This window comes from Lithobates pipiens, unplaced genomic scaffold, assembly GCF_037356315.1.
Source record: "Lithobates pipiens isolate NorthernLeopardFrog02 unplaced genomic scaffold, aLitPip1_a1.2 Scaffold_3, whole genome shotgun sequence".
Lineage (NCBI taxonomy): Eukaryota > Metazoa > Chordata > Amphibia > Anura > Ranidae > Lithobates > Lithobates pipiens.
In genome coordinates, this window is record NW_027507790.1 from 249,726,245 (window position 1) to 249,741,103 (window position 14,859).

At 46.6% G+C, this 14,859-nt stretch overlaps 1 protein-coding gene across 4 annotated transcripts in view; it reads left to right on the forward strand.

The window, feature by feature from the left end:
* The window catches only part of LOC143941080 (acyl-coenzyme A amino acid N-acyltransferase 1-like), an 84,701-nt gene that overhangs the window by 14,888 nt on the left and 54,954 nt on the right, over positions 1–14,859 (forward strand). Inside the window, exon 2 of one of the 4 annotated variants that reach the window (XM_077463020.1) lies at positions 11,796–12,023. The exons of 1 other annotated variant lie outside the window; for it this stretch is intronic. The gene's annotated coding sequence lies outside the window, so the exon portion shown is untranslated. The remainder of the gene's footprint in view (positions 1–11,795; positions 12,024–14,859) is intronic. 2 more of the 4 variants (XM_077463019.1, XM_077463018.1) reach the window with 2 other exon arrangements.

Genomic DNA, 14,859 nt, shown 5'->3' on the forward strand with positions numbered 1-14,859 from the left:
CAAATAGGCTGGTAATGGGCAGGGAGGGCTACCCATGCCATGTTTCTCAATGATTTTCAACCATATTGCAGGAACCAGATATAACATTAAAACCGCAAGCAGTTTTAAATGGTGTTATTTCCGTTTAATGTCATTTTGTGCAGGGACTGTTCTAAACACGGGAAACACGTGGCACTTCACAGGCATACTACAGACACCCCGCAGGCACCATATTTAAAGGAATATTTCACTTTTTTTTTTTCACTTTAATCGTCATTAAAATCAGTGCTCCCGCCAAAACGGTAGTTTTTAAAACTTTTTTTTGCAGTGACCCATGTCCCCTGAGGCAGGAGGCAGGTCGCCAAACCCTTTTTAGGACACTATCTTGCATATTAGCCGTTAAAATGAGCACTTTCCAATTCGAACGTTCGAGTCCCATAGACTTCAATGGGGTTCTAACGTTCGTACCGAACGCGGGGGTCGTTCGCAAGTTCTGGTGCGAACCGAACCGGGGGGTGTTCGGCTCATCCCTAGTCCTGGTACATTGTTACCTGTAGACACTCATTGTACCGCTCTCCAGCCCTTCATAAACATACTGCTTCTTGCTGCAGCAAATTATTTGCATAGTCCAGGTAGCGAGGTGGTCCGTTCATGCAGCAGGCAGAGGCATGATGGCATTAAGTCAGCAGCAGGCTGAGGGCCGCAATCAGGGCATGGGGCACAGGGGTAGAGGCTTTGACCCAACCAAATCTCAATGAAGCCTCCGCACTCCAGACCCTAATCTGGAAATTCCGAAACCTGGAGAAAACGAAAAAAAAAAATTTCTCCATCAGGAAAAACAATTCTCGAGCCCCTCACATATGAGACCCCTGTGTACTACAGTAGCAGGGCAACAGATCAGTCCAAGTGGTAGGCAAAAGCATAGTCGATAAAATAGGCCAGGGTCAGTTCACGTGCAAGCAGTCCAAGCGGTGGGCAGTAATGTAGTTGATAAAACAGGCCAGGGTCAATTCGCGTGGAGGCAGTCCAAACGGTAGGCCAGAGGCATAGTCACAAAACAGGCCAGGGTCAGTTCACATGGAAGCAGTCCAAACGGTAGGCAGAGGCATAGTCAAAAAACAGGCCAGGGTCAGTTCACGTGGAAGCAGTCCAAACGGTAGGCAGAGGCATAGTCAAAAAACAGGCCAGGGTCAGTTCACGTGGAAGCAGTCCAAACGGTAGGCAGAGGCATAGTCAAAAAACAGGCCAGGTCAGTTCACGTGGAAGCAGTCCAAACGGACGGTAGGCAGAGGCATAGTGAAAAAACAGGCCAGGGTCAGTTCACGTGGAAGGCAGTGGCATGGTTATTTGGGGAAGCATGGAAAATGGTCAGCACAGATGATGAAAATGGGGAAATGGTTAAAAATATGGGCTAATATTTTAGGGATGTATGATGAAGTTGGAAGCCTTCACCAATGCAAAGACCAGGTTGGGAGGGACAATGGTAGCTGGGATTTTTTCAAAATCCTGTTTTGGTGGACACGCAACATTTTCTTTTTCCGCCTTCGGCCTGCTTCAGATGGTGGAATGTTGAAGGGGAAGTGGCGCTCATGAAGTCGGCAAACAGCCTCAGAGCGAAGGTCTTCTGGGGGTCTTTGGTGATAGATGAGGGACATGGCACCTTCTTCTATGAATTTTAGGAAGGGGGCGGGGCTTTCTGTGGATTTGGTGTAGACTACATGGGAATTATAAACGGCCAAACGGATGAGATAAATTTCTACCTTCTTGTACCAAAATCGGGACCTCCTTATCGACAAATAGGGCTGAATCATTTGATCATTGAAATCCACGCCAATGTACGATGTACGTCGAAAGAATGGCACGGGCAGGCATATTGGCGTACAACGTACGTTCGACTCGAACATTGGCCGTTCGGCGAATTCCGAACGTTTTGGCCGTTCGCGTCAAAATTCGAGTGACGCGCGCGCGGACCACAATGCACTGCGTTGGCGCAGTGCATTGCTGCCCGATGATTGGCCAAGCATGCACTGTGACCCCGCATGCTTGGCCAATCGCAGCGCCGGCAGCGAGGAGAGCCATGATTGGCCACAGGCATCCTGCCTGTGGCCAATCATAGCTCAGGCTGTGTAGTGCACGCCCCACACTATATAAGGCCGCCTTTAAGGCGGCCTCCTGTAGTGTGTTACTTTGCATCTGAAGCAGTGGGTGTTCTGTGTACCTTCAACACAGTACACACCAATCGTTTTTGGCTGATTTCCTATCTTGCTGCTGTGTAGTGGTTGTTGTCTGTGCCCTGACTGCAGTATACACCACTATATTCACCTCACCTATATAGCTAGTGATCTAGCTTTAACCACTTAACAACTGCCCATTGCCGATTAACGGCTTCAGGGCGGTTGTTTAACTCAGAGAGGCCGTTAATTAACGGCCTTCCAGAATTCTGCTCTCGCGTGCCCCGAGGTGTGCGCACTCGAGAGCATCCGTGACCGCCGGGTCCATAGGACCCGGCGCATCACGGTAAACGGCCGCTCATAGCGGGCGTTTACCACGTGATTGCTCCGTCAAATGACGGAGTGATCACTTGGAAACAAACCGGCGTCATGTTATGACGCCTGTTCCTCCCTCCCCTTTCTGTACCGATCGGTACAGCGGAGGGGAAAGAGATCGGTGTCAGCAGCGATGTGGGCTGCATCTGCAGTGCCCACATCGCTGCTCACCGAATTTAACCCCTCAATTCCCTGCCAATACTCTGCAATACCAGTGCATACTCTGCAGTACCCTGCCATTACTCTGCAGTACCCCGTCATTACTCTGCAGTACCCCGCCATTACTCTGCAGTGCAGTACCCCGCCATTACTCTGCAGTGCAGTACCCTGCCATTACTCTGCAGTGCAGTACCCTGCCATTACTCTGTAGTACCCCGCCATTACTCTGCAGTGCAGTACCCCGCCATTACTCTGCAGTGCAGTACCCTGCCATTACTCTGCAGTGCAGTACCCCGCCATTACTCTGCAGTACCCCGCCATTACTCTGCAGTGCAGTACCCCGCCATTACTCTGCAGTGCAGTACCCCGCCATTACTCTGCAGTGCAGTACCCTGCCATTACTCTGCAGTGCAGTACCCTGCTATTACTCTGTAGTACCCCGCCAATACCCCGCCAATACTCTGTGATACCCTGCCATAAATTGCCATACCCAGCCATACTCAGAGATACCCAGCCATACTCGGTGATACCCTGAAATACCCAGCCATAGACGCCCCCCACCCCTCACCGCCCTCCGGTGCTTCTACCAACTCGCCAGTACGATCAAAGCCAGAATCTTTTTTTTATTTTTTATTTCAGGCTTCCCAGCCTAGAGGTGAGATGTGGGGTCATATTGACCCCCCAGATTTCACTGTAAAGAGGACCTGTCACCCCATATTCCTATTACAAGGGATGTTTACATTTCTTGTAATAGGAATAAAAGTGATCAAAAATATATTTTTGGGAAAAAAAATGTCAAACTAAAATAAATAAAGTAAAATGAACAATAAAAAAATAAAATAAAAATTAAAGCGCCCATGTCCCCATGTGCTCGCATGTGCCACACATGTGAGGTATCGCCGAGAATGTTAGAGCGAGAGCAATAATTCTAGTCCTAGACCTCCTCTGCAACTCAAAACATGTAACCAGTAAAAAAAAAATTAAAGCGTCGCCTATGGGGATTTTTTAAGTAGCGACGTTTGGCGCCATTCCACGGGCATGTGCAATTTTGAAGAGTGACATGTTTGATATCTATTTACTCAGCATAACTTCATCTTTCACTTTATGCAAACATTGGGCTAACAAGTGGTTAATAATAGAGCTTGCAGTCAGTAGTGTTAGGAGATAGTGCGTGCTGTCTGCGTGCTCTGTACCCAGTACATACCGCTATAATATAGGGCAGGCCCCTACTTTCAAACATCCAACTTACAAACATCTCCTACTTGCAAACGCAAGGAGACAGCAGCAAGTGAGATGAAAAAAGATGGACGACAAAACAAATTATACAGGGGTGATAACCCTTCCCTATGTTTTCCAAAAAGCTTAAAGATAGTTTTTTTGACTGGAGCTACACTTTAAAAATGTACCGGTTGAAAATGACAAACAGATTCAACTTAACACAACAAACCTACACAGTCCCTGTCTTGTTTGCACCGCCTGTATACTGCTGTTCTGAGTATATAGGGCCTGGGGGCCACACGCATTTCCTTTTTTTAATATGGGTACGGGGTTCCCCTTAATATGCGTACAAGACCCAAATAGGCTGGTAATGGGCAGGGAGGGCTACCCATGCCATGTTTCTCAATGATTTTCAACCATATTGCAGGAACCAGATATAACATTAAAAACGCAAGCAGTTTTAAATGGTGTTATTTCCGTTTAATGTCATTTTGTGCAGGGACTGTTCTAAACACGGGAAACACGTGGCACTTCACAGGCATACTACAGACACCCCGCAGGCACCATATTTAAAGGAATATTTCACTTTTTTTTTTTCACTTTAATCGTCATTAAAATCAGTGCTCCCGCCAAAACGGTAGTTTTTAAAACTTTTTTTTGCAGTGACCCATGTCCCCTGAGGCAGGAGGCAGGTCGCCAAACCCTTTTTAGGACACTATCTTGCATATTAGCCGTTAAAATGAGCACTTTCCAATTCGAACGTTCGAGTCCCATAGACTTCAATGGGGTTCTAACGTTCGTACCGAACGCGGGGGTCGTTCGCAAGTTCTGGTGCGAACCGAACCGGGGGGTGTTCGGCTCATCCCTAGTCCTGGTACATTGTTACCTGTAGACACTCATTGTACCGCTCTCCAGCCCTTCATAAACATACTGCTTCTTGCTGCAGCAAATTATTTGCATAGTCCAGGTAGCGAGGTGGTCCGTTCATGCAGCAGGCAGAGGCATGATGGCATTAAGTCAGCAGCAGGCTGAGGGCCGCAATCAGGGCATGGGGCACAGGGCTAGAGGCTTTGACCCAACCAAATCTCAATGAAGCCTCCGCACTCCAGACCCTAATCTGGAAATTCCGAAACCTGGAGAAAACGAAAAAAAAAAATTTCTCCATCAGGAGAAACAATTCTCGAGCCCCTCACATATGAGACCCCTGTGTACTACAGTAGCAGGGCAACAGATCAGTCCAAGTGGTAGGCAAAAGCATAGTCGATAAAATAGGCTAGGGTCAGTTCACGTGCAAGCAGTCCAAGTGGTGGGCAGTAATGTAGTTGATAAAACAGGCCAGGGTCAATTCGCGTGGAGGCAGTCCAAACGGTAGGCCAGAGGCATAGTCACAAAACAGGCCAGGGTCAGTTCACATGGAAGCAGTCCAAACGGTAGGCAGAGGCATAGTCAAAAAACAGGCCAGGGTCAGTTCACGTGGAAGCAGTCCAAACGGTAGGCAGAGGCATAGTCAAAAAACAGGCCAGGGTCAGTTCACGTGGAAGCAGTCCAAACGGTAGGCAGAGGCATAGTCAAAAAACAGGCCAGGTCAGTTCACGTGGAAGCAGTCCAAACGGACGGTAGGCAGAGGCATAGTGAAAAAACAGGCCAGGGTCAGTTCACGTGGAAGGCAGTGGCATGGTTATTTGGGGAAGCATGGAAAATGGTCAGCACAGATGATGAAAATGGGGAAATGGTTAAAAATATGGGCTAATATTTTAGGGATGTATGATGAAGTTGGAAGCCTTCACCAATGCAAAGACCAGGTTGGGAGGGACAATGGTAGCTGGGATTTTTTCAAAATCCTGTTTTGGTGGACACGCAACATTTTCTTTTTCCGCCTTCGGCCTGCTTCAGATGGTGGAATGTTGAAGGGGAAGTGGCGCTCATGAAGTCGGCAAACAGCCTCAGAGCGAAGGTCTTCTGGGGGTCTTTGGTGATAGATGAGGGACATGACACCTTCTTCTATGAATTTTAGGAAGGGGGCGGGGCTTTCTGTGGATTTGGTGTAGACTACATGGGAATTATAAACGGCCAAACGGATGAGATAAATTTCTACCTTCTTGTACCAAAATCGGGACCTCCTTATCGACAAATAGGGCTGAATCATTTGATCATTGAAATCCACCCCCCATGTAGAGATTATAATCTTGGACACATACTTGCTTTTCAATGGGACCTCGTCTTCTTTGAATCTCAATTTTAGTGTCGTCATGGGTGCTGGACATCATGTGCACGTCCCTTTTATCCTGCCACCTCAAGCAGATTTTTGTTTGCTAGAGATTATGGGAAGCCCTTCCTATTTTTTCTGGAGGTTCCGCAGGCCAGGGTTTTTGCGATGTATAAGTGTTTGAAAAGGGGCAGGCTGGTGTAGAAGTTGTCATGGTAAATGTGATATCCTTTGTTCAGAAGTGGGTATGCCAGGTCTCATACAATTTTTCCAGTTGTGCCCATGTACGCTGGGAACTCAGGGAGCTGGAGCTGGAAATTTTTTCCTTCATATATGCGGAACGCATACAGATATCCCGTGACTCTCTGACAGAGCTTGTATAATTTTACTCTATATCTGGCCCCTTTGCCAGGAATATATTACATAGTCACATAGTTACATAGTTAGTAAGGTTGAATAAAGACACCAGTCCATCCAGTTCAACCTGAGTGAGTGTCTACAATTGTCCCTATCCCTGTACATCACACACTCACATCGGTCCCTACCCTCAAGGAGCCCACAATCCAAGGTCCCCATTCATATACTAAAGCCAATTTTGGACAGAAGCCAATTAACCTACCTGTATGTCTTTGGAGTGTGGGAGGAAACCAGAGTACCCGGAGGAAACCCACGCAGGCACAGGGAGAACATGCAAACTCCAGTCAGGTAGTGTCATGGTTGGGATTCTTGCTTTATTCCAGTAGCAGGGCAACAGATCAGTCCAAGTGGTAGGCAAAAGCATAGTCCATAAAATATTTCAGATCATGTGCAAGCAGTCCTAGCGGTGGGCAGTAGCGTAGTTGATAAAAGAGGCCAGGGTCAGTTCACGTGGAGGCAGTCCAAAGGGTAGGCCAGAGGCATAGTCACAAAACAGGCCAGGGTCCGTTCACATGGAAGCAGTCCAAACGGTAGGCAGAGGCATAGTCAAAAAACAGGCCAGGGTCAGTTAACGTGGAAGCAGTCCAAACGGTAGGCAGAGGCATAGTCAAAAATATTTTTTCTGGAGGTTCAGCAAGCCAGGGTTTTTGTGATGTATAAGTGTTTGAAAAGGGGCAGGCTGGTGTAGAAGTTGTTAAGGTATATGTGATATCTTTTGTTCAGAAGTGGGTATGCCAGGTCCCATACAATCTTTCCAGTTGTGCCCATGTAGGTCAAAATAGTCAAAAATTTGGATATTGCTTTATTCGTAGCCGGCCTGAAAAGGGTACCAGGAACTCATCGGCACATATATTCTGATCGGGGACATAGAGTTCTGCAAATTGTTGGGAAAAGAAATTTATCAGTGGGGGAAGTTTATATGATTTGTCATAATTTGGATGATTGTGGGGAGGACACTGGGTGTTGTCACAAAAATGAAGAAAGTGCATAATTTCGTATCAGGACCTGGCCATTACGGCAGAATAAATGGGCATGTTGTGGATGGGGTTGGTGGACCAATAGGCATGTCCTTCATTTTTTTTTGTAAGCCCCATGTTTAGAGTGAGGCCCATAAACAATTTAAACTCCTCCAAATTCAGATCTCTCCACTCAAACAGACAGGCATATGATGATTGGGGGTTATTGGCAATATACTGCTGGGCATATAAATTTGTCTGGTCCACAATGAATTGCAGCAAATTGTGGGGCAAAAACAGAAGAAAGCAATCAATCTCTGAATAATGTTGGGTGTTGGCCTGCACACCTGGCTGTGCTGTGACAGGGGGAATAATTGGTGATCCTGAGTCAGATGGCAGCCATGTTGGGTTGGCAAGACCCTCTGGCATGTATGTAAAGGCACTGGCTCTTGGGGGACGTGACACTCCAGTAGTTGGGGGATTTGAATTCCCTGTGCTGGTTCTCAGGCGTGATGTGGCAGCACTGGTACTGGGTCTGGGCATTTGTTTCTGGGGCCTATCGCTGGTGGCAGCGCTGGTACTGGGCATTTGTTTCTGGGGCCTATCACCGACGGCAGCGCTGGTACTGGGCATTTGTTCCCAAAGCCCATCGCTGGTGGCAGTGCTGGTACTGGGCCTGCGAATATAATCCTGGTTTCCAGAGTGCCATGCCCTTTTAGGAGGGACCCATTCTTCCTCCGAATCATTTGCTGATTCAATATATTCAATCCGTTCAAATTCCGAATTTGATTCGGAATCAGAATTGGAATCTGATGAGAACTCCCCGTAGCTCTAAGCAGTCATGGAGAGGATCTGGAACGCCTCCTCACTGTTGTAAACTCTTTTGGACATGACGCTGATGGCTGTGTGACAGGTGGCAAGTGACGGTCACTGATGGGCTGTGCGATGGGTGACAGGCGATGTTCACTGATAGGTGATGACGGTGTGACAGGCAATGGTCACTGATGGGGGACAGGCCACGGACGGTGACGGGTGATGGTCACTGACGAATGAGGGTTACAGACGAATGACAGGCCACGGTCACTGATGAGTGATGGGTGCACCGCTGATGGTCACTGATGGGTGACATGTAATGGCTGTCGTCGCTGATGGGTGACGGGTGATGGCTGACAGGTGATGGCTGATGGTCACTGACGTGTGACAGCAGACGGTCAATGGGTAATAGGTGACAGGTGATGGCTGACGGTCACTGATGGGTGACTGGTAATGGCTGACATCACTGATGGGTGACGGGTGATGGCTGACGGGTGATGGCTGACGGGTGATGGCTGACGGGTGATGGCTGACGGTCACTGACGGGTGACAGCAGACGGTCAATGGGTGATGGCTGACAGTTACTGATGGGTGACGGGTAATGGCTAATGGGTGACAGATGCACCACTGACAGTCATTGATGGCCGTCTCTTATGTGACAGGTGCACTTTATGGGGTGACTGTGGTGACTGTTGGATGACAGATGACAATGGGGGGGGGGGGGGGGCGATGGGACAAGTGTTGTGCTTGGTGCAGTACAATACAGACACAGATCGGTAACTCACTGCTCCTGGCTCTTCTCTCCTCACACTGTAAATGGTGTGTAAGGAGAGCAGAGCTGGTAACCGCTAGTTACTGCTCTGTGTTTACATTTAGTGATCGGTTGTGAAAGGATCACAGGTGATCACGTGGTAAACAGCCACCGTTTACCATCGTAGGTGACAAGCAGTGTTCCTGGGAACACACCGCCACCGACGTGCACGCGCAGTGCGCATGCGCCGTGCACGCGCAGCGCGCATGCGCCGTGCACAGTGGGGTGGTACCATCTGTGATCGGCTGTGACTTCATCACGGCCGATCACGTGGTAAACAGCCATGCCCAATGGCTTCTCACCCCCCTCCGTGGCGTGCGGTGTCTCCGTGAAACGCCGGCACCGAAGGTACAGGAATGTGCGCACACGATCATATGATGCCCTCCTAGAACGAGAGCCGTGCTGCCTGGCTGTCATATGATGGACAGCGGGCGGCAAGCAGTTAAACATAATGCAGCTGGAATGTCAGATTCACTGCTTTTTAAAATCTGGCCATCAGTTTAGTGCTGTTTGTTAGTTTGTAGATCTGTAGAGACAGCAGTCAAATGAAGTGCGTTTTCCATACCTGGGAAATATACATATAATGGGGCTTTTTTTCAGCGGGAACATGGAGAAACGCAGTTTTGGCACCTTCAGCACTGAATGTATGTAATAGCATGGGGTTTTGGGGTGTGCTGGAGGATCTGTTGATGTTGACAGGGGGCGTTCTATTGTCACTGGTGGGGATCTGATTTTGTGTGAGGGTCTATTGTTGCTGAAGGGGAATCTATTGTTGCTGGGGGGTCTTATAGTGCTGGAAGGGATCTACTGTTGAGGGAGAGGTCTATTTTTACTGGCTTCTGGAGGATCTATTGATGCTAGCTGCTGGGAGATCTGTTGTTGCTACTGGGGGGATCTAATGTTGCTTGGGTGGATATTTTGTTACTGAGTGTGATATTTTGTTGTCGGTGGTTCACTGTTGCTACAGGGAATCTGTTGTTGTTGTTGTTGGAGTCCATTGTTTCTGGGGGAGTCTATTGTGTGGGGATCTATTGCTGGGATTTTATTGTAGCTGGCTGCAGGGATCTATATTTACTGCTTTTCTTTTTATCATTAACATGTTCCATACAAATGATTTAGCACCACAAAATGATACTTGGTTCTGTATTCTCAAAAAGGGGCAGTACTGGTAGGTGGGTAGGGGATGGAATCAAGGCATGAGAGGGGCAGAGACAAGGGGTGACTCAGACAGGGGGGGGGGGAGTTCCTGCACCTATTCTCCAAGAAAAAAAGCTCTGTATATATATATATATATGCGTGGGAGTGATCACAGCGCCGGAGCTGCGATACCCGGAAGACACGCCAAGGGAACATGTCAGCTCCCTCGGCGTGGTCTGAGTGAGATGCTGGCGTCTCGTTCTAAGGTAAGCATTTCATAATGAGCTAGTATGCGGTGCATATTAGCTCATTATGGATTTTCCCTAACAGGTGTAAAAAAAAAAAAAGTCAGCGGGATTTACTCACGCTTTAACCACTTCCCGACCGGCGCACAATGATGTACGTTGGCAGAATGGCACAGGCAGGCATATTGGTGTACAGGTACGTCCATTTCTATATGCCGCTCTGCCATCGCGTGCCGGTCCGGACACCATGAGTCCGGCCCCAGGTCCCATGGACTCGATCGCCACGGGGGTACCCGCGATCGTCTCACGGGGAGGCTGAACAGGGAGATGCCGTTGTAAACAGTATCTCCCCGTTCTGCCTAGTAACAAGGGACACTTATCTCTTCTCCATGTGATTGGAGCAGAGATCAGTGTTCACTAACACAGAGCCACGCCCCCCACAGTTAGTAACACTCCCCTAGGAACACTTAACCCCTACACTGCCACCCCCTGGTTAACCCCTTCACTGCTAGTTTCATTTACATGGGAATCAGTGCATTTGTATAGCACTGATTGCTGTATAAATGACAATGGTCCCAAAAATGTCCGATGTGTCATAATGTCGCAGTCACAATAAAAATCGCTGATCGCCGCCATTACTAGTAAAAAAAAATATTAATAAAAATGCCATAAAACTATCCCCTATTTTGTAAACGCTATAACTTTTGCGCAAACCAATCAATAATAGCTTATTGCGATTTTTTTACCAAAAATATGTAGAAGAATACATATCGGCCTAAACTGAGAAAAAAATCTGTTATTTTTGGGGGATATTTATTATAACAAAAAGTAAAAAATAATGTGTTTTTTTCAAAATTGTCGCTCTATTTTTGTTTATATCGCAAAATATAAAAACCGCAGGGGTGATCAAATACCACCAAAAGAAAGCTCTATTTGTGGGGAAAAAAAAGGACGTCAATTTCGTTTGGGAACCACGTTGCACGACCGCGCAATTGTCAGTTAAAGCGATGCAGTGCCGAATCGCAAAAAGGGGTCTGGTCTTAAGCCAGCAATATGGTCCGGTCTGAAAGTGGTTAAAGAAAGCTCTATTTGTGTGAAAAAAAAAATGTTAAAAAATGTAATTTAAAGTGTGACAGCGCTGGAAGCTGAAAATTGGCCTGGGCGGGAGGGGGGTGAAAGTGCTGCGCAAGTGGTTAAGCAGCTTTTTTTGTAGTAGCTTTTTTTCAACAATCCACAGTAAATGGTTATTTGCAGATCTCCCTGATTTAGAAACGTTTTGGGTAAACTGTTGTGTTTGGCATTGTTCAGGTGTTCTAATCATTTAAGTGACGGGTTCCCTTTAAATACAATCCCTGGCCTATGTTGTCACTCCGCCCTTCTCGTCTCCACTTCTTGCAGCTGGAAGAATTCCATCTCTCCGGGAACCCAGGACACAGTGTCAGGATTCTGCGGCTCTGTGTCACTGGTTGCAGGCTGAGCAATAGAAAGATTTCCACTGCGGCCCTCGGATCGAATGTAAATCATCAGAAAGGTCAGGTGAGGTTTTATTTTTATTTAATCTGGAAAGCAGTGTGTTTACTATGACTGCCAGTATACTTCCTATCAGGGTTGCCAACCACTAGTAAGTTTACTCACAGTTTGTAAAAATCTGCGATTCATTTTACAACTGCCAGTAAATCTCAGGGGCTGATCATTTCATGCTGTGTTGACTTTTTAAGTGTAAATCAAGCAAATTGCTTTGTTATATAAGTAGTGTCAGTGTTTCCATATGTTTATACTGTTCAAAAAATGTACTGTGTTAGCTTTCAATAGGAGTTCTGTAATTTCTCAATTTTGCCAGTAAAAAAGGTGCTTCGCCAGTAAATTTGCCATGTTTTGTCAGTAAAAAAATGCTTTGGGAGGTTGGCAACCCTGCTTCCCTAGTGTGTAGCCTTCTCTGCATACATAACTCTACGGGCATGGCTCGTAAATGCTGCAACCAAAGGCCTTGCTACCATGTAACTAATTACATAGGGTGTGCACTCCAAAGCTCAAACACGTACAGTATGCATAATATATACACACACTCTTAGAAATAAATGTAAAAAAAAACATTTTAACCACTTCAGCCCCGGAAGATTTTACCCCCTTCCTGCCCAGAGCATTTTTTTGCGATTCGGCACTGCGTCGCTTCAGCTGACAATTGCGCAGTCATGCAATGTTGCACCCAAAGAAAATTTTTGTCCTTTTTCCCCCCACAAATAGAGCTTTCTTTTGGTGGTATTTGATCACCTTTGCGGTTTTTATTTTTTGCGCTATAAACAAAAAAAGAGCGACAATTTAAAAAAACAAAACAATATTTTTTACTTTTTGCTATAATAAATATCCCCCAAAAATATATAAAAAAAACAATTTTTTTCCTCAGTTTAGGCCGATATGTATTCTTATACATATTTTTGGTAAAAAAAAAAAAAATATCACAATAAGCATATATTGATTGGTGTGTGCCTAAGTTATAGCGTCTGCAAAACAGGGGATAGTTTTATGGCATTTTTATTATTTATTTTTTTATTAGTGGGGCGGCCTTAACTCTTTGGGCTTACCGGTTACCGGCGCTTGGCTTGTTCTTCCACATCTAGGGGTTCCCAGGGTTGATACCCAACAACTTTGGATGCTGACACCAATAAAGTCCTTTTGAAAGTTTTTTTTATTTGCAGGGGTAACATCCAACAACACAGTCTTGTATGGGAACAGAGGGCAAGGGTGAAGAACTCAGACACCTTGAATTGCAGACATAACAAAGTCTCTAATACCACCCAGAGAGTAGCCACTCGCAGCTGGGTGCTTCAAGGCTGAACAAATCTCTATCCAGAGATTACGGCAGTCAGCACTTTGATTCAGAACTTGTAAAATATCTGAACTTGAATAAGTTGTAACTGAAAGTGAACAGGAACCTTTTCCTCAGTACCTGCAACGTTCTCTGTCTCCTTGATAGTACTGGAAAAAGCGTGGATTCGTCAATGTCCTTCCCAACTCAGTAACCAGGCACTTCCCAGGATGCCAGCTTGTTGACAGTCCTCTGAAGAGTCCTTCCCGGTCACTTTCATGAGCTGTGGTGCCCCTCCAAGCTGAGAGCACACCCTGTCACCTTGAATCCTCCCTCAGTTACTGCGCGTTGGACCAGCCGGTTCCAAGACTCGGGAACAGATAGATCCCTACCCCAGACCAGGCGGGTCTAATGGAGTTAACCAACCGAAGCATGTTGCGGAGCGTCAAACACTCCCGTGACCGGGACCCCTTGCGGGGCTACCCTGGTCCAGAAATCAGGAACAGACCACTAGGGCCTCACAAACAAACCACCCGTAACATGTGACCTCAACATCTTAATTACCCCTCCCCAGACTCCCCAGCGGGGCCAGGCGCACCCACTGATTGGCTCAGAGAAAGCCGATACCCAAAACGTCCAACCAGGCCTGGTTCTGGCCTGTCATGTGCACCTCACTGTACACATGACCAGGCAGAACTCTAACACAGCCCAGCCAAACGGATGTCAAAGTTAACCTACATAATTAACCCTCAGAACCCCATTACCGTTCTGAGGGAAAAACTAAATTTACAATCGAATGACACTTTGTCAAAAATGTCATCCGGTACACATCCCCCCCCCCCCCCCCCCAGTTATTTAGACAATGTCCCCATCGTCTAGGCAACAACCAGAGCAGAAATCCTATCCTATCAAAAAAAACTATGCATGGGGGTTGGGGAAAGGAAGGAAAGGAAAACATATTTAAACATTAACGTTTTTCACAATAACACATTCAATGCTGTACATGTACCACCCAGCTAACTGACTAAACCCACCCAACATCCGATGAGCTTGACAGTCGATCTCAGTGCATCCTGAAAGAAAACACAATACAAAAGACAACACTGTACACTATACATTTTGCCTTGAAGGGCAAAATTCCATTGTTAATACAATGGAACTTCCTCCTTCATGGACACATGAAATTTCTCTCTAACATTTTCTAAGACTTGTGAGAGAAGAAGTTCTTGCCTATTACTGCTCATTTCTTGCCGACTCACGCCACCTGGTGGTCAGAGCTGCTGTAACTACAAGTCTCTCAATAAACAGAGCACGGTGGGCTAAAAAGCCTGTAGAACTTGACGTGCATCTTCCTGTAGTAACCACCTACCTAACTACCCCAGAGTTCTTGAAACTTGCAGAAAACACTGGAAAAAACTTAAGACACAAAGAAACTCTTTTTCTTTTCTGCAAAATTTTCCAAAGACTTGACTCTAGGAACAGTTCACCAATAAAACCTCGTATCAGGCAAAGTTAGGTCCTTGTGTATCAATGGTGGTGATGAAATAAATGGCACTCCCTTTATCG